Raw genomic sequence first — 20,893 nt, forward strand, 5'->3', positions numbered from 1 at the left:
AAGCATAGTAAATCAGCCGATTTACAAACTCCGATAGTCTGTTTCCTTTTTGAAACAGAATACCGGAGTTTGTACAGTGTTTTCCGGAGAATCAGTTTGATTTCCTGATAGTCCGGAAAAAAAAACGGAGGGGTGGCAAGCCTAATCTAAAGTATTGCTAAGGTTTATTTATGGTAGTGCCTGTGACTTTGCTAATGAACAGTGGCTTCTTCCAGACATGCCGTCTTCGGTCCTGTTCAGAGCTGAGATAAGCACTTCCCTGGTCCAACAGGTAGTCCAATTAACAGTATTGGTCTTAAAGTAAGAAGTAAGCTAGCTGTTTAACCCTTTCTCTTCCAGTGTCATTTGCTAACATATATGCAAACAGTCTCGTATGTATATTCCTTCTCTGTCCAGCAGGACCCACTGTTGATACTTTTTTTTAACACTAGATACTCTACAAACACATTTTGATTTTCAAACGCCATACAGTTCTAATACATTTGTAACACAAACATCTTGTATAAATCAGTTTGATATTCAAAGGACATATCATTCTTTACAGAGGTCCAGCTGGCTATGCTGGCACTAGCCCATATCATCATATGGGCCTCCATGTCCCTTCAGTAACCTCTTTATCTCAGCCTTGCCCACTCAGTTGGTCATATTACATCTATGGAGTTGGACCAACTGATGCAGTCCTTTTTACAGGCCCAGATCCAGCTAGGCCTTATCCCCTGTATTTCTGGTTCCAGACCCGAGATTTCAACTCCATCTGGTGCGTTTCCTAACTTGGGCACCTTGGCTCCGGGGTTTGTGGAGTCAGTGGCCTTGACACCACCTGGATTTGATATGAAGGCTTGACCAATTCAGGCTCCAACCCCTACCATCATCTCCTCGACTCTAGTGGCTTCAGGTTCAGGTGGGACTCAGAGCCGAGGTTTGAGGGGATGCGTTCCTGGCTCAGGATTGACTCTTCAGGTTTCGATGTTATCCCTTCCTGTTGGAGCCTTGACCCACAGTTTGTCACTGTTGTCTCTGTTGGGGCATGGTGAGTTAGTTCCTACAACACCATTTACATATACTACAGCAACTTTGAGACATTAAGCGAAAGAACTGTTTTACATCAAAAATATATAAAAAAAATAATATAGTAATAAAAAACAAATAAGTAAAACACAATTTTACAGACAGCCCATTCTCTAAATACAATAATGCTCTCCGGGGTGCATGCTATTGTAGAAATAACACCCTTCAAGTGGGGGTAGAACCCTTCATCTGCAGTGTTGGGTCTCAGACACCCCTGGGTGGCCGTTATTTCCACAGTAACACACAACCCTGCTGGGCAGTATTACTTGCTTGTCTATACTTGTCAGACCATTCACATTACAAGGTAATATGGAAAGTGTCACCATTATGAAAATAAGTTATTATTCCCACCTATTATATATGACTGCTTTTTAAATGTCTGTTTCCAGCTTTTGTGATGCATGTACCCATTAATGTTTAGCAGGTTAATCCTTTGTACAGTTTTTTCTTAACGGTGGAGCCTGTGTCACATTTTACAATTTTGTTTTAATAAAAAAACCTCAAACAAAAAGAAAAGCAACCCCAGAACCTGTTAACTTGTTACAAACACACATAACAGTGTGCATACTCAAATAATGTTTAACCGTCCTAATAGGAACATTTTTGCCAAATACACAGCTGCTAACAAAGGCCCTAATTAACCTGAAATTGAAGTAATACATGCTAAGATGCATGTTATTGCTTGTGCTTCTTATACTGATTGTTGTCTGTTTATTTTCTTTATCCCCCAGATATGTTTAAGACGCACATTATTGCCTGTGCTTCTACTTACACTAATTGGTGTTTGTATCTTTATCCCCCCAATATGAAAACATCTTGCATGCTTTCAGAAATCATTAACTTTTAGCCTTGAAGAATCCAGTGTTCTGTATTTTATTGTCCTATTATCAGCTTGTCTCCATGGAAATGTAAGAGAAAAAGAAGAATGTAGTCCCCTGCTGCAGCCTGAAAAACAAGCTGAAACGTACATTGCTGAAGGAAACTTTTCATTATATTCAGTGTTCTCATATTTAGTTGTATTCACTTAAAATGTGCTGTTAAATTAAGCCAAGGGTCTTAATTCAGACATTCACCTTTAAAAAAGTAAGAGGAAAGATGTTAACTCTACATATGTTATGATTTGTACACTTTTGCACCCCATCCCTCACCTCAACCCAAATATGCAGCTTATTAACTATGTTTTTGTCTAACCTTTCTTTTCTTTTTGCACTGTAAAGCCTACATTTCTTAATACCAGGAAAAGGAAAGAGGAAGAAAAAAAGTGGGCATCTGTTTACTTTGATAACTGTATCACATATGAGAACAACTAAAAATACTTCACTATAAAATGTTATTTATTTTGTGAAAAGTTTCATAGAAGTACTATTAGGAATAGAAATTGTTTTGCTTACATTTACCTTTTTCCCCTCTCCTCAGAGTCCCTCCAGAAGTTAATGACACGAAGTGAGGCAAATACTTTTCAGTTCCCCACAAGCAATGTCCACTCTTTCCACTTATTCTTATACAGCCGTATTTCACAAAAGTGATTGACGCTTTGCAGTCTCACTTTTATTCACTAATTTCCATGTTGCTGGTTTTTCTGTAAATCTCAATCTCTCAACTCCGTATTCTGGTTTAATTCCAAGGTATTCCAGGTTCTTCTGGTCAGCTGCTTTGCTGTTCTCGTCTCTCAAGCATTTTCCTTTGTAACAATGGAAAAGGTTTCACTGGCTAAGTCTCTCCATGTGCTTTATAGTCAGAAGAATGAGATGGAGTCAACTTCTGTTTGATGGCTCTTTTTTGTTGTTGTTGTTGGACAGACTTGCAATTCCTCCTTAGTCTTTTCCTGGATGCAGCAGCCTGAATTTCATACCTGCTTCTCGACATTCCCTGACTACTAGAATACATTAGTTTCTCTTCTGGTACACAGTGAGTAATCATTTTCCACAGACACTTTGTCTCCCACACTTTGCCCTTTTGCCACAGTTGTGTCAGGATCATCTCTTTCTGCTGGTAGATTTGCATCTTTACTAAACATCCTGGTTGCTTTCTCATGGCCAGATTTGGAGCATGCAAGTTCAGTTGCTTATTTGTGCCTTCATAAAATTAATGCAGTTTCTTTCTAATTTTTGAAGTACAGCAAAAAAAAAAAAAAAAAGTCAAATATTCCTTACGTGCTCTGTTTTCTAATTTTTCCATTTTTAGAGATCTCTTCTTGTGCAGTCTTATAATCAGCCAGCCTTTTTTCAGTTTGACTTCTAATTTTTGCAGTTTTATCAGCTCATCTGAATATCCGTTTAAAGTTTCTTCCATAGTTTCCAGCCTTTTGTTATTTGAGTTGAATATTCTCATTCAGTATTTGTTTGTTTTAATCATTTCTGAGGACATTTTACTTATTTTTCCTCTAGATTACTGGAAGTGGTGTCTTACACCAAAGCGGGAGTTTGAACTGCATTTTGCTGAACAACTGCAGTATTCTTCCCAGTCAGTGTTTTATCTTCACCCTTTATTATTGATTTTCTTCCAGGCACTCTCACTTTCTTTGCATTCATCCAGGCAGTGTATTTAGTAACCAGGTACTGTATTTTACTCAAGTTGACAATGTCACTGGCTGCCGTTTCAAAGTTTCTGTTTTCACACCGGGGAAGCTGAAGTTAAGCTGTTGATCAGTGTGCAGTCATCCTGGAAGTCTTGTTTCCTGTGTCATTGATAATTTCCATGGCTTTAATTATGAGACTTATGGGTCTGTAGTTTCCAGGGTCTGTAGATGGCCTGTCTGTGCAGAGGGATGACAGCTGCCCTTCTCCATTCATGAGACACAAAACTTGTTTGGGGACTACAGTTAAATATCCTGTTTCATTCTGTTAAGAAGGCAGCCTGGGGTATTGTTGGAGCCAGTCGATGCAGTGTTCTTGGCCTTAGAGGGAGAGAGCATTGAGGACCTGTTCCCTAGCGATAAAAGGAGACCATATTGTGGTTGGACATTACACTAGGGGGTGTGAAGTGTTCTCCCATTTTAGTGAGAATCAGATCCAGTACGTTTTTGTCCTTAGTGTATTAACAGTCTGGTCTAGGGATTTTGTGTTTACAAAATCCTGGAATCTATGTGCCTGCACCTTTGGCGTTGTGTATGATTCCCAGTTAATAGTGGGGTGATTAAAGTCGCCCATGAATATGGTATTGGGTTTGGACGGCGTGTTTCCAATAAGTTTAAATACATGTTATGGGTTTCCTGGATTATAGAGGGGGAATTGTAGCTTGCAAGGAAGTGTTATGGGATTTTACTAATGGTGATTTTAATGTGGAGAAGCTCAAGTGGCTCATGCTGTTTGACCAGCCTTGAGGTATATTTAGTTTTTGATGTAAATCAAGACACCTCCACTTTTAATCAATAACTGTGTAGTACCTAGTCTGGATGTGTGGAAGGCATTATAGCCTTGCACTGCCAGGGTGCTGTGTCTGTCTTTAAACCATGTCTTGGTGGCTGAACAGATGATGCATTCTCTAGACTGAGGGAAGTTTGTTGGGAGTGGAGTTTCTTGTCTAAACTCCTAGCACTAAGCAGTAACACCTTTTGATTTTCTTACTTTTGATTTGCAGTGTTGTAAGTATTTTCAATTTGTCATTGCCTAAAAAAGGCACTATGGGGAAGGACAGTGTTTTAGCTAATATTCAAAAGCCTAGAAGGGAGATGTGCAGACCATCCCTGGCAAAGCAATGTGGTCTGTTGATCATCTCCTTCCTTACTGACAAATATTGCAACCCTCCTTAGAATGACACCAGAAACTAAGCTAATTATTAAAGTCTGTCATCTTCTGTTTGTATTGTGGCATCATCCTTGGAACAGGTAGAATGCTTTTCAGTGTTATACTTTTATCAGGAAGTGACACACATTCTGAAAGCTCCATGTTTTCTGTCTTCATATAGTCTTGGGTAGTATATCTCAGATCATTTGCACCCACATGGGCTGTGACTGAGTCATACTTGTATTTGTGGTCCAGTGACCTAATTTCATGCATAATGTGGTGGGTCTTGGTCCCTGATAAGCAACTGACTGTCACATCAGTGTGCGTTTCACAATGAAAATCTCCAGTGACCAGAATGTTGGGTTGTACGGTGGCTTTACCTTATGGGCTTAAAAGTGTAGGCTCCGTGAGATGTGGGTTGTTGTTCGCCCAGTCAGAATGTAACAGATGAACATTCTTGGGTTCTGTCCAGGCAGTTTTATTATGTACAAACCCATCAGGAATGAGGCAATAACTTTAGCTTTGATCAACTTGTAAACAAACTGACTCTCTCTCTCTCTCGCTCTCTCTCTCTCATACATGCTCACTCTAGGGCTGTACTCTCAAAATGGCACTGAATCTAGCACATGCTTGCTGTTTGTATGCACATGCTGTCCTTGAAAATGATTCCTAAAGGTACAACACACATGCATATTTTACATCCTGTCTCTTTGAGAAATGAATCATACTTCATTGAAGACATTGATGGGCATTCAATAAATACAAGATAATTCATAGACATGCAGTTGTACAGAACTAGATACATATAGACAACTATGTCCAGGTTGCTGTGTATTTCACACTAGGTCAATGTGACCAGATCATGTGACGTTAAATTGAGAGTTAGGTATAGCAACTGGGATTGTCTCTGCTGAATGTTCAACCTTGGGGACATCAAGAACATCATCAGAAGTGGTAATGCAAGTTAAGACACGTACTGAAACAGCAACGTTGTCTGGATTGCTCTGACATCTATAGTCTGTATCACAGGAACAATGCTGTGATATCGATTCTGATACAGGAAGATGATGACTGCGATGTCTCCTGTACTCCACTCCCTCAGATTCCACAAAATAGGATCTCGGCTCTACATAACCCTATTTCACCAAGCCGGTCAAAACCTTTCACCATTTGTATCCTCACTGTCTCTCCTTTTTTCAATGGACGAAGAAATCTGCTCATTTTTATCATAACTGGGCTTCTGAAAAGAAAGTTTTCTGAGTAGTTGGGCTTTGATTGCTCTGTTGTTTTTAGCTTTAAGCCTCAACAAACTGAAACTGATAGGCAAGGTTGTTCTAGTTGGCTTACATAAAAGTCTTTTAGCAGGTGACCCAAGTATATCATCACGGGATATGTTTCTGAGATTGAGTAAATTCAAAAAGATATCTGTATTGTCACGCTTTGACTTCTCTAGTAATTGCTTTGCACTCTGTGCTGCACGTCCAGCTAGTCCATTTGACTGTGGGTATTGAGGACTACTAGTAACATGTACAAAGTCCCATTCTTTGGCAAACTTCTGAAACAATTGACTGGTAAATTGTGTATCATTGTCAGACATAAGCTTATGTGGACTACCATGGACTGAGAAATTACATTTCAGCTTGGTAATAACAGTAGTGGATGTTGGGTTAGGCAACAAATCGATCTCAAACCAGATCAAATAAGAGGCGACAAACACGAAGTAATGCTAATTGATCCACTCAAATGTGTCAGTGGCTACTGTTGACCAAGGTAGTTCAGGAACTTGACTTGGCTGAAGTGGCTCTTTTTGCAGATGTGGTTTAGTACTACTACACACTGAACAAGATGAAAGTACTTTGTCAATGTCTTTTACTAGAGAAGGCCAAAGTACTAGTCCTCTCACCCTTCTTTTAGTAGAATCCGAACCCGAGTGGCCACAGTGCAAAATCTGAATATATTCACATTGTAAGGAAGCAGGAACAACAACTTTAGGACCTTTGAAAATAATGTCATCTTCCATCAACATATCATCTCTGTAAGGAAAATAAGGTTGTACTTCAGGCAGTACACTGAATTGCTTTGTAGTGGCTGAGCTTTTGCAAAACAGGATCAGTCTTTGTATGATCTCTCAGCTCATCAAGTCTCGTAGTAGAAAAATTACGCACTTCCATGACATCAAAGTCAAAATTCTCTGCATCAAACTGTTCCATTGTATTTCTAGGTGATCTGGATAAGGTATCAGTCAGATAAAGAAGTTTGCCTTTCGTATGTACCATTTTGAAGTTATACTTTTGTAATTTGAGCATCATTCTTTGCAATCTTGCTGTAGTGGAATGCATAGGTGTTTTTAAGGTAGTAACTAGAAGTTGATAATCAAGTTTCAATCTGGATAACTCAACCATAAATATAATGATGCAACTGAACATACAAACACAATTGGCAAAAGTTCTTTCTCAGTCTGAGCATATTGCATTTCAGTTTGGGTAAGAGTTTGGCCTGCCCTCTTGAGGAATAACTGTGCCACGACCAAACTTTGAAGCATCACAGGAAAGAGTAGCTGGTCTTTTGACATCATAGTATCTTAGTGTTGGTGGAGTGGCAATTTTTTGCTTAAGGTCATCAAAAGCTCTCTGGTGCTATTCTAGGCAAAACCATACAACATTTTTGTCCATTGGCTCTCTTAAAAGTGCACTGAAATCTGGTACGAACTTGCCCAAGTAGTTAATCATGCCAAGAAAATTTGGGTAGAGCTTGAACACTATGTGGTTTTGGTATCTCAAGAATAGCTGCTTGCTTAGATGGGTCGGGTTGTAAACCAGTGCTAGTAAATAAATGACCTACATATGTGACTTCTGGTCATCTGAATTTTCACTTTAGAGGAGTGAGCTTTAAGTTCACTTCATATGCTCTGTCTAAATATTTCTTGAGGTTTCTGTCATGCTCTACTTCACCATTGCCTCCGATCAACAAATCATCTACTGTTATGGCACAGGGATAACCTGAAAGGATCTGTTCCATTGCACGCTGGACGACTTAACTTGCAGAATTTATTCCATATGGCATCCTGAGAAATCTATATCTTCCAAATGGGGTACTGAATGTTGTCATTAGTGAAGATTTGTGATCAAGCATCACTTGCCAGAATTAACTCTCTGCATCCAAGACAGAAAATACAGTGGAATTCAGTATCAAGGCTGCAACTTCCTCGACTGTTTGCATAGGATGATGATGTCTCTTTAATGCCTTGTTCAAGTCTCTTGGGTTGATGCATATTCTGATTTCATCTGAGCCTTTTTTGTGAGTTGCTACCATAGACCACACCCATTCAGTTGGTTCTGTAACTGGACAAATGATACCTTGTTGCACCATATTATCCAACTGAGCTTTAACTCTGCTCTGCATGGCTATTGGAATTCTTCTTGTCGGCCTGACCACTGGACTGACTTCTGTGTCTAACCTCATGGAATACACAACTAAAAACTTGCCTAACTTGTCATCGAAAACATCATATTATGAGAAAATAGCATCAGTGAAACTGGAACTGTGACATGTGCTTGTATGATGAACTTCTTTAGTAAAGGAAAGCAAGTCCATTCTCAAACATTCTGAGACCCAGTAATGACTGCACAGGTCTTCAGACATTGTAAAACAACAACTTGTAACTGTTCCCAGCCCAAATAACATGAAAGCACTACTGAGCCTTCGGTTTAAATGTCTTCACCTCCATATGCAACAAGTTTCGCACAACTAGCCACATTAAGTTGAAAGTTATATATGGCCTTTTTCCTCACTGTAGTGCGAACCTGGAGTTAGTATGTAAAGTAAGGCAGGGTGTGGGTAGCACAGCCCCCCACCTATTTTAAATGTTTTAAACCATAGACATGGATATTTTAAAAGTCCAACGAATAACTCTTTCCAGAAGACAATATATAACACCCCCTTACTTTATATACTAACTCCAGGATCGCAGTACAGTGGGGAAAAGGCCATATATAACATTCAGTGAAATGAGCTTGTCAAATGAGTTAGTTTTCATTGTGAAGTGAGCTTTCAGTGAACTGTATGCTGGCATCTGAGTTTCAGTGAAATGAGCTTTTAGTGAAATAAAGTTAGTCCCCTTTTAAAGTACAATAACTTCAAGAGTATTACAGTGCCTGGGAGACTTATTTTGCAAAGTATTTTGCAGAATTCAATTACTCAAAGGCTTATTGTGCTATCGGGCTTAGATACAAGTACTGGCATACACACACACACATATATATATATATATATATCTATATCTATATATATATATATATATATATATATATATATATATATATATATGGGTCTACTTTAATGTAATGGCACTGTAATACTCTTGAAGTTATTGTACTTAAAATGAAGTTATTGTACTTTTAAAAATCATTTATCATCATTGTAAGAAACATTTTGGAGTAAATGCACATTGTGAATAAACAGTACACAGCACACTGAAACACTACTAAAATGGCTGTACATTGCTAAATAATTTACAGTGCAAGAAACACTCTGTAATGGCAGCCCTTCATGAGTAGACACACTCAGCACAAGAAACTTTTCAAAATGGCTGTATTTTGACTACACTTCTCGAACTAGTTGCACTTTGCGCACACTAAACTCTTCGGAGTAAATGTACAGTAATAAACACACTGCAAGCACTTTTACACACACTGTGATGCTTGGAATAACTCTAGATGTTCTTCATGTTTCACTGTTGCAATCATTAAATTTGGGTTATCTGCCTGCAGGTAGCCTTCAGCCGGCCAGAATATCAAAGTCTTGGATTCCTGCATCGGATGCTGTCTCTTCTTACATGACGTCAGGGGTATAAAACATGAAGCCGACACCATTACATCAGTCTTTCTTGCTGCGCGGTGCCCGAAGCAGAAGCAGTTCGCAAGTGCCGGTCGGCCAACTCCTGAAATTTTTGTTTTCGAGTTTCAGAACCAAAGTCTTCAAAAAAGCCTAAGCAAGGAATACAGTACGTTGGGGATCCTTTTTCTTGCTCTTAACCGATGTAAGTAAAAGTTATCAATTGTATTACCTGTGGAAAGCAAATACCTCATAAAGATTTTTATTCGTACTGCATTCCTTGCTTAGGCCCAGACCACGATGTCCCTCGCGGTCAGTTTTGTACCTTATTCAACCCGTGGACTATTCATCATCGGTTTATTTTTGCAGCAAATTATTTTGGTACTCTGTTTTAACTATCCAGGAATGGCTTCGGTAAGCCATCCGACTACTGACATTCCGAAAAAATGTAAAGATAAAGACAGAGACAGACCAGATAGGTCTAAAGCTGCTGACGACGCTTCCATTAAGCTAGTCACCAGTTCGCCGGTACTCAGTGAGACGCTTTTGCAGCCCCTGATACCCGCTACTTCAGATTCGCAGGCATCTACTGAGACTATGGAACCTGCGGATGTCTCTACCTTGGATGAGTCCGGAGCCACTATGCCAGGCACCGGCTTCTGAGGGTGTATTCAGGCCTACTGACTTGCATTTCAAACCGACGCCATCTTCTTCTTCAAGGCCTACAACTCAACCCACGCCTAGAAAACAGACGTCCAAACCGCATGGTCAGGCCCATATGCCTAAAAAAACAAATGATAAGAATGGCTGAAGACCTTATTACTTTAATTAGGGGGGAAGCCAGCCTTCACCCTCTAAGAGACCTAGAACTGACTTTTCTTCTGATTCTTCTAATCAGGATTCTGAAATTTCTGTTTCTTCTGATTACCAGGATTTGCCCTTATCTACCTGAGGATTATGATGCAGAGTATTCCATTCCCTCTGCTTCCCCTCCAGAAGATTTTTCTTTTGGTGAAACCTTGCACACTCTTAGGGAGCATTTCCGCTGGGAAAGCCAGGATTTCTCCGACTCCAAAAAGAGGCTTAGGGAATTCTTACTCCTCCCTCAACACAGGCCTTTAACTATCCCTCCTGTCATGGGCATTGTAGATGATGTCTTCTTGGAATCCAGCCTGGCTCCAGACACTTTACCTCCAGCTCCCTGGAAGCCTGACAGGTATTAGAGTACCTGACTCTCAAGTTCCTCTTCAAGAATCCTACTGCGGACCCAGAGACCATTTCCCAAGGACCTAAAGGCATTAAGGCTACTACTGCCAAAAACCCTACCCCCTCTGATAGAGATTCCAGGGCCTTGGACAGATGGGGTAAGAAGGTATACACTTCTGCTACTTTGGTCATTAGGGCCTTAAACTGCCAGTTTCATATGTTAAAGTATCAGCGGCATATTATGGGACTACTTAAACAGAAAATTATGTTGATTCCTGACTGTGCTGAAAATAAAGAATTACAGGATTTAATTCATTCTGCTAAACAAGTTGGTAAACATACTTTGCAATGTGGATGTTCTTCGTGTTTCACTGTTGCAGTCATTACATTTGGGTAATCTGCTGGCAGGTTGCCCTCAGTCGGCCTGAATTCCAAAGTCTTGGGTCCTGTGTCGGTTGCTGTCTTCTCTTCCATGACGTCAGGTCATCAGCGGTATAAAACATGCAACCGACGCCATTTTCTTTAGTCTTTCTTGCCGCGCGGTGCCTGAAGCAGAAGCATTTCGCAAGTGCCGGTCAGCCGACTACTGAAATATTCCAGCTTGAGTTTCAGAACTGAAGTCTTCATTAAACTAAGTACCCCGTTGGGGAAACTTTTTTCTTGCTTTTTACCGATGTCAGAAAAAGTTAATAATTGTATTGTGGGAAGCAAATACCTCATAAGGATTTCCATTTATACTGTATTCATTGCCTAGGCCCTGATCACAACGTGCCTGGCTGTCGGTTTTATGCTAGATTTAACCAATGCACTATTAAGCGTCGGTATATTTTTGCATCAAAGTATTTTGGAAACAGATTTAACTACCCAAAAATGTCATCGAATAGCAATCCGACTACCGGAGTACATAAAAAACACAAGGAAAATGACAGAGAAAGGCAGTCAAGATCCAAAACCGACGACAAAGCTTCTCCTAAGCCAGTCGCCAGTTCGCTGGTACTCAGTGAGGCGCCTTCGCAGCCCCTGATACCCGCTACCTTCGACTCGCAGGCCTCTACCGACACCCATGTGGAGTCCTGCATGCCGCAAGATACTCAAGGTATTGGACCGACGGATGTATCTCCCTCGGATGGGTCCGGAGCCGCTGAGCTGGCACCGGGTTCTGAGGATGTATTCAGACCTCAACATTTGTACATCAAACCGACGACAGCTGCAAAACCAAAAACAAAAGCAACTTCTAAAACTAAAAAAACGATGCATGACCCACGTGCACAGGCCTCCATGCCTAAAAAACAGATGATTAAAATGGCTGAAGACCTCATTACCTTGATCAGGGGTACCCATCCCACTCCAGATAAGAGGCCTAGGCAAGATACTGATTATGAATCTTCAGATCAGGTTTCTATTTCTTCTGAGTCCTCTTCTGATCAGGAATTATCTTTACCTCCCTGTGAGGATTCTGGTGCTGAGGAGTCTATTCCATCTGCATCTCCTCCTGAGGATTATTCATTTGGAGAAACCTTGCATACTTTGAGGGAGCATTTTCACTGGGAGAGTGAAGACTTCTCAGAATCAAAATAGAGGCTCAGGGATTTCCTTCTTCTCTCTCAGCACAAGCCTTTAGCCATTCCCCCTGTTTTAGACATTGTGGATGATGTGTTTTCGGAGTCGAGCTTGACCCCTGACTCCTTACCTCCGGCTCCCAGTAAGCCTGACAGATATTACAGGGTCCCTGACTCACATTAATTTTTATTTAGAAACCCTTCTGCTGATCCTGAAACTATTTCACAGGGTCCAAAGGGAGTTAAGGCCTTAACAGCAAAAAACACTACCCCCTCTGACAGGGATTCAAGGGCACTGGACAGATGGCGAAAAAAGGTTTATACATCTGCAACCTTGGCAGTCAGGGCCTTAAACTGTCAATTTCATATGCTTAAGTACCAACAACATGTTATGGAGTTGCTGAAACAGAAAATGATGTTGATTTCAGAATGTGCAGAAGATAAAGAATTGCAGGAATTATTGCATGCAGCTGAACAAGTTGGAAAGCTTACTTTCCAATGTGGTTTTGATTCTTTGGAGGCCTCCTGCAGGGCCGCAGTTACTGGATCTGTGATTAGGAGGCATGCCTGGTTAAAGGAACACAATTTGCCTGACCATGTTAAAGCTAAATTGCTAGATGCACCTTTACAACATGATTGTGTGTTTGGTATTAAGGCAGAAGAGGTTTTAAAGAAAATGGAAGACAAAGCTAAGTCTATGCAAACTGTTAAAAGACTTCTTACAAGTGCAGCCACCCAGATTCAGTGGACACTGGCCTACAAAAAATTGGTCCTTTCCTGTGTCAGACAGAGCTCAAAGGGGCAAATCCAGATGCCCTAAGGGTTCCAGATGCCAGGTGCAAGACTCATACAGGTCAAAGCAATAGGGCGCATCCACCTCCAAATCTGGAGGAGATAAAGCACAAACCTACAGAAAGCAATCCCAATGACTTCCCTCTGCCTACACCAAGCACTTATTTTTTGGCAGCACCCATAGGGAGAAAATTAGCACTTTTTGCTCAAAATTGGCAGGTAATAACCCAGGACAAGTGGGTACTAAACATCGTATCACAGGGATACAGATTCCATTTCCACACTCTGCCAATGACAAGTGGTTGGCCAGATCTGCCAAAAAAAAAAAAATCATTGAGCAGAGGCACAGAAACAGGTTACGTCCCTCATGGATATGGGGGCCATTCAAACAGTACCAGAACAGGAAAAAGGACAAGTTTTTTACTCAAGACTGTTCTTGGTATCCAGAAAGGACAAGGCTTGGTGGCCAATACTGCATTTATCGATTTTAAATACATACCTGGACATTTCAAAATTCAAAATGCTCACTTTGCAGCAGCTTCTGCCCATGCTGGGCAAGAATGCTTGGCTGGTGACTTTAGACCTAAAAGAGGCATACCTGCATGTCCCAGTAAGACAGTCGTGTAGAAGATACCTCAGATTCAAGGCTGGCTTAATGCATTACCAATTCTCTGCACTGCCCTTTGGCTTATCTACTGCACCCAGGGTCTTTACAAAGTGCCTGGCACCAGTAATTGCATTTTGCAGACAAAGAAGTATACAAATATATCCTTACTTGGACGACTGTCTCATTCAAGTAGAGAACAAGGACACTCTTCTACGACACCTGGCATTTGTGAAAAGGCTTCTAACATGCCTAGGGTACACAATAAACGAAAAGAAATCACAACTGGTACCCTCTCAAAAGATAACATTCCTGGGTGCAAGCTTGAATACAACTTCCCAGATGGCTTACCTCACGCCAGACAAACAAAGGCAACTGACTACTTACTTCAAACTGATGGCAGCAAAAACCCAGTCATCTGCAAGACAAATTCTGCAGGCTCTGGGCGTCATGGCATCCTGCATTCTACTAATTCCATATGCAAGACTGCATATGAGGAAACTTCATTGGTACCTAAAAAATTTATGGAGTCCACATTCACACAGTCTGGAAACAATGATTCCTCTCACTCCCTGCCTGCAACAGGAGTTTCTATGGTGGGCAAAGGCCTGTCACCAAAACATGGGATGGCCCGTCACTCTACCCCCTTCCAGCCAAACCTTAACAACAGACGCATCAGATTATGCCTGGGGGGCCCACATGGCAGGAAGATACATTCAGGGCATATGGGCACCAAAACAAATGCATCTACATATCAACCAGAAAGAGATGCTAGCTGTTCAAAAAGCCCTAACAGCCTTCAAGGACTTACTTCATCCAGGACAACTACTGATAAAGATGGACAACATCACAGTTGTTGTTGTGTCTTTCGGCTTTTCCCGGTTAGGGGGTCGCCACAACGGAACACCGGTTTGCTAATGATTGGCAGTAGATTTTTACATGCCGAGTTGCCGGCCCTGACGCACAACCTTCAATGAAGGTACGCCCATTCACGCATGTCTCCACACAGAAGACGCTCTAGCTGAGAATCGAACAGGACAATGTCTTACTGTGAGGTGACAACATCATGTGGTATATAAACAAGCAAGGGGGTGCACACTCATACCCCCTTTGCAGATTAGCCATGGTACTGTGGGACACAGCTTTGACCTACCAAATACATCTTCAAGCTCAATTCCTGCCAGGAAAACAAAACACTCTGGCAGACGATTTAAGCAGAAACCTTATGGATCTTTACGAGTGGAAACTAAATCCACAAGTCTTCAGCATGATAACAGAGAAATGGGGGATCCCAGACATAGATCTATTTGCATCTCCTCAAAATTATCAATTGAAAAGATTCTGCACAAGGACTTATCACAGACAAGCATGGAAAGTGGACGCCCTATCCTTCAGTTACGCCTTTCCTCCTCTGCCTCTTTTACCCAAGGTCTTCCTAAAAGTCAGACAAGAGCAGCCAAAGATGATATTAATTGCCCCGGACTGGCCGCGCCAATACTGGTACCCAATCCTAAGAAACTTGTCTCAGTACCCAGCTTGGACCTTGCCTCAAAGACCACAACTACTGTCCCATCAAAACAATCAGATCCTGCACAATCAACTACAGACCCTGAACCTGGCAGCATGGCTAATCATGTAATCATACAAACGACACCTCTCAGTAAAGCTGTGATGGATGTCATTTTGGAAGCCAGAAGGCCTAGTACTAGAAAATCTTACACTGACAAATGGGAAAGATTCTGTGCTTGGAATCAAGCACAAGGAACTGATGCAGCAGAACCACATATTCCTCAGATATTACAATACTTAACTGAGATGCTTGACAAAGGCCTATCTTTCTCATCAATCAAGATCCATGCCTCTACCATTTCGGCTCATTACAATACAGAGCCACCAATCTTCTCTCATCCTTTACTAAAGCAGTGTCTTAGAGGAGCCAAAAATTTAAGGCCTCCTAGAAGGTCACCATTACCTGCATGGGACCTCAATTATATGTTGGGAAAGCTCACCCTGCCTTCATTTGAACCAGCTGCTACCGCTGATATAAAGTTCTTATCATGGAAGACAGCTCTGCTACTGGCAGTTACTTCAGAAGAAGAGTTTTAGAGCTACAGGCCCTCATGGTTGTAGATCCTTTTATCATATTTTACCCAGACAGGGTGTCTCTGAGGACAAATCCTACTTTTATGCCTAAGGTGGTTTCCAGTGTGGCTCTTAACCAAACAATTCAGCTGCCAACTTTTTATCCAAATCCGCAGAACAAAGGGGGGAGAATTCTGCATTCCTTGGACGTACACAGACAGCTAAGATTCTACTTGAGCAAGACTAAAGCTCTAAGAAAAACTGAGCAATTACTAGTGTCATATGCTGCAGGCTCAGAAGGAAAGGCTATTTCAAAGCAGACAATTTCAAAGTGGATAAGCCACTGCATCCGTTTCTGCTACTTACACCATGGTAAACCTGTGCCCAAGGGCATTAGGTCTCATTCCACCAGAGCTGCAGCTACTTCAGCAGCCTTTCTCAGAGGTGTACCAACCAAAGACATTCTAGAGGCTGCTACTTGGAGTTCTGTTCACACTTTTACAAAGCCTTACCATTTGCCTCTCTACTCTAAGTCCAGGGCAGGCTTTGTCACTGCAATGCTGCAGGGCGTTACAGCCGCACCTAATGGCTATTTAGCTCCAGCCTCCCAACCATAGCTTTGGGATTCTACCCAAATGTAATGACTGCAACAGTGAAACACGAAGAACATAGTACAGTTGTGTACACTTACCATAAATGTAGATGTTCGAGTGTATTCACTGTTGCAGTCCAGGTTACCCTCCCGCCCATCCCTCTGTCATTCTACAGTTTATCTTTCCTTCTCTATCTTCTACAACCTATGTGGTGTATTTGCTTGTCGATGAAGGTAAAGTTTATATTGATGCATGTGTAGATATATATATATATATATATATATATATATATATATATATATATATATATATATATATGTATAAAAGAAAATGGCGTCGGCTGCATGTTTTATACCCCTGACGACATGACATCATGGAAGAGAAGACAGCAACCGACGCAGGACCCAAAACTTTGGAATTCAGGCCAGCAGATTACCCAAATGTAATGACTGCAACAGTGAATACACTTGAACATCTACATTTATGGTAAGTGCACACAACTGTACTTTTTGACTCTCTAGAAGCATCTTGCAGGGCTGCTGTCACTGGGTCTGTACTTAGAAGGCACGCTTGGCTTAAGGAGCCTGATACAGTGGCATGGTTTGAAAGCTACTTAAAAGATGGATTTCAATCAGTAAAATGGGACACTGCTTTATCTCCTCCCCTTCCAGTACAAATGGGAGTCCCACAAGGATCCATTCTAGGGCCACTACTATTCAACATCTTCACAAACTTGCTCTGTACCTCCTGTCCACTTTCCTCTATTATCCAATATGCTGATGACTCTACAGTCATAACAATAGCTAACTCTTCCTCTGAACTCTTATCAGCTACCCAGTCATCCTTTAACTCAGTAGAAACATGGCTCTCATACAACAAACTCATCCTCAACCCTAAGAAAACAAAACTACTACTTTTCCTCCCTAAAACATTCAACCATATAAAATCCTCTTTTACTATCCAGTCACTCAATAAGACTCCTGTTGTAGTTAAACCTAGCTCAAAACTTCTTGGAATCACAATCGATGATCAACTAAAATTTTACCTCCATATAAATAATTGTATCAGGAAAACTCACCTTAAATTAGGTCTACTTTATAGAAATAAATGATTTCTCACCCAGGAAGCTAGAATAACCCTCACTCATGCCTTCCTTCTTCCCTGCTTAACATATTGTTCACAAATCCTTACTAACCTTAACTCCTCTCTCCTCACTAGACTTGAGACCATATACCACAAAGTAGCGAGATTTGCAACTCAACTATCCTATAGATCTCACCACTGTCTCTCTCTAAGATATTTAAACTGGCTTGAGTTGCCCCACCTGCTCCTTCTCTCCCATCTCCAAGCCATACACGCAATTCTCTACCAGCCATCCTTCTGTCCAGCCTTACACACCATCATCTCACACTATACTCCTTCAAGAAGCCTCCACAGCTCTTCTCAAGACCTCTTAAAAATCTATAAGCCAAAATCTAAAGCAGGGTGTAGCCTATACAGCTATCACCCCTCTATCGAATGGGACAAACTTCCCCTTGAAATTCGAACACTCACACATCCCAAACAATTTAAACTAACTTTAAAAGAATATTTCAACAGGAAATGGATCTGCCAATGCTCAACCCTACCTTGAAAACCCTCTACCTCACTCCACTAATCAATAGCTTTCCCCTCTCTCTGATACTTTTATTGCATCCTGTTTGATTTAATTGTAAAATTAACATTCTACTCCTATGTTGCTCTTTTATACTAAGTACTGCTTTTAAAAATGCTCTGACTATAATCTTCCTGTTTTTTTTTTTTTTTTTTTTTTACATTTTTCTATATATAATACCAGTATTTATGACAAAATGTAATCTGTGTACTCTCAAAAATGCTATTGTAGTCTGCTAGCTGATTGCCTTATTCCACCTGTATAATACCTGTAATAATGACTAAATGTTATATCTATTTACTGGAGCTTTTCTCCTCGGGTCTCTGCTGAAAAAGGGCTTCGGCTCAGTCAGACATTCACGGTCAACAAATGTAAAATAAATAAATAAGGAGCAAAATTTGCCAGATCATGTTAAAGCTAAATTACTGGATACTCCCTTAAACCCAGACTGTCTGTTTGGCAACAAAGCAGAAGTCCTTAAAAAGATGGAGGAAAAAGCTAAATCTATGCAAACAGTTAAAGATTTCCTGCAAGTACAGCCTCCCAGATTTAGTAGGCATTGGCCTTCTAAGAATTGGTCCATTCCTGTCTCTCCGAGGCCTTCTCAGTCCAAACCCAGGAACAGCAGACCACCCAGGCTACAGTCTCAAGGTACTCGCAGGCCTAAGGAGTTGGGGGCTCCCACTTCCAAAGCTGGAAGTAGTAAGTCTCACCCCCTGTGGAAAAATGTCACAATGACTTAACCTTAAACTTTCCAAGCCCTGCTCAACTGCCTGCTCCCATAGGGAGAAGGATCGCCCTGCATGCAAAAAACTCAGAACTCATTACCCAGGACAAATGAGTTTTAAATATAGTTTTCCAAGGATACAGATTCCACTTCCACACCTTACTAACCCCAACCGGTTGGCCAGACCTACCCCCAAATCAGTGAGCAGAGGCTCAACAGTAGGTTCTCTCTCTTCTAAGTGTCAGGGCTGTTCAACTTGTCCCAGCAGAAGAAAGGGGACAAGGCTTTTACTCAAGACCTTTCCTGGTACCTAGAAAAGACAGCTCCTGGCGTCCTGTCCTGGACTTCTCTATTCTAAACACCTTTTTGGTAATCCCAAAATTCAAAATGCTAACACTTCAACAGCTGCTTCCTATGCTAGGCAAAGATGCCTGGTTGGCAACCTTAGACTTAAAGGAAGCTTACCTGCACATTCCAATAAGGGAATCTTGCAGGAAATACCTCCTCTTCAGAGCAGGCTCCATACACTATCAGTTCTCTGCACTTCCCTTTGGCTTATCTACTGCGCCCAGGGTATTCACAAAGTGTCTAGCTCCGGTCATTGCATTTTGCGGGCAAGGAAATATTCAAATATATCCATACTTGGACGATTGTCTAATTCAGGCAGAAAGCCAGGGCATGCTACTAAAACAGCTGGCATTTGTAAAGAAACTTCTAACCTCACTGGGGTACACCATAAACGAAAATAAATCTCATCTAGTACCCTGCCAACAAATTGTATTCCTGGGAGCAAGCGTGAACACAATTTCCCAGATGGGATTACCTCACGCCAGAGAAACAAGTTTATTTGACAGCCTATTTCAAACTACTGGCCACAAAGACCCAGCTATCTGCAAGGGAAATCCTTCAAGCCTTGGGGTTCATGGCCTCTTGCATTCTACTAATTCCATATGCAAGATTGCATATGAGGAAACTACGATGGTATCTAAAAAGCCTATGGTGTCAATATTCTCGACCTGGAATCAATGATTCCTATCATTCCTTTTATAAAGACAGAGTTCCTTTGGTGGGCAGAGGGCCATTACCACAGCAAGGGGCTCCCATTCACTCTTCCCCCTGCCGCCCAAACCCTAACAACAGACGCATCAGATTATGCATGGGGGGCTCACTTGGCAGGGCAGTGCATTCAGGGCAAATGGAACCCGAGTCAAATGCACCTGCATATGTCAAAAAGAAATGTTAGCTGTACAGAATTCCCTAAAAGCCTTCAAGGACCACATTCTTCCAGGACAATTATTGGTAAAGACAAGACAACATCACTGTTATGTGGTACATAAGAGGTGATCTCTGCCTGACTTACAAAGCCATGTCCAACTCAGAATTGATGGACATTCTCCACCTAAAGAAATCCAAGTCACTGTGAGCCACGCACTCTAGTGAGCTAAACCTCACAACAACAATAAATAGGACATGCTGGAGGAATAGCTTCCTGTCACAGAGACTCCCCATGCTTTGGAACAAAATTCCAAATTACATCAGGCAGAGCCCCTCACTAACACTCTTCAAGAGAAACCTTGAAAAGTGGATGGGTAACAGAAAATACACCCCTGGGATCACTTCATTGGCTCTGCTTGACAGAGGATCAGTTAATCAATGTGGCGGCAAAAGCCGACACACTCTGGCTAGGCTTATAAATGCCCTCGGGCAGATAGCCTAGTACCTACATATGAACCTATAAACAAGCAGGGGGGAACCCACTCGTACCCTCTCTGCAGACTAGCTATGGTTCTATGGAACACAGCCTTGAGCTGCCAATTTCACCTACAAGCTCAGTTCCTGCCAGGCAAGCTAAATTCACTGGCAGATGACCTAAGCAGAAATCTCATGGACCCACACGAGTGGAAACTGGAACCAAAGATATTCAACCTTTTGAGAAAAAAATGGAGGAATCCAGAGGATAGACCTGTTTGCTTCCCCTCAGAACTACCAATTGGACAGATTCTGCACAAGGACTTCCCACAGTCAAGCTTGGAAAGTTGATGCCCTGTCC

At 41.5% G+C, this 20,893-nt stretch overlaps 1 protein-coding gene across 10 annotated transcripts in view; it reads left to right on the forward strand.

Moving 5' to 3' along the window:
• LOC122807767 (sarcolemma associated protein) overlaps positions 1-20,893 on the forward strand; it is a 2,306,558-nt gene that overhangs the window by 2,017,436 nt on the left and 268,229 nt on the right. The gene's annotated exons all lie outside the window — the stretch shown is intronic.

The sequence above is a fragment of the Protopterus annectens genome, chromosome 7.part1 (assembly GCF_019279795.1).
Source record: "Protopterus annectens isolate FY-2018-M chromosome 7.part1, PAN1.0, whole genome shotgun sequence".
In the NCBI taxonomy this organism is placed as follows: domain Eukaryota; kingdom Metazoa; phylum Chordata; order Ceratodontiformes; family Protopteridae; genus Protopterus; species Protopterus annectens.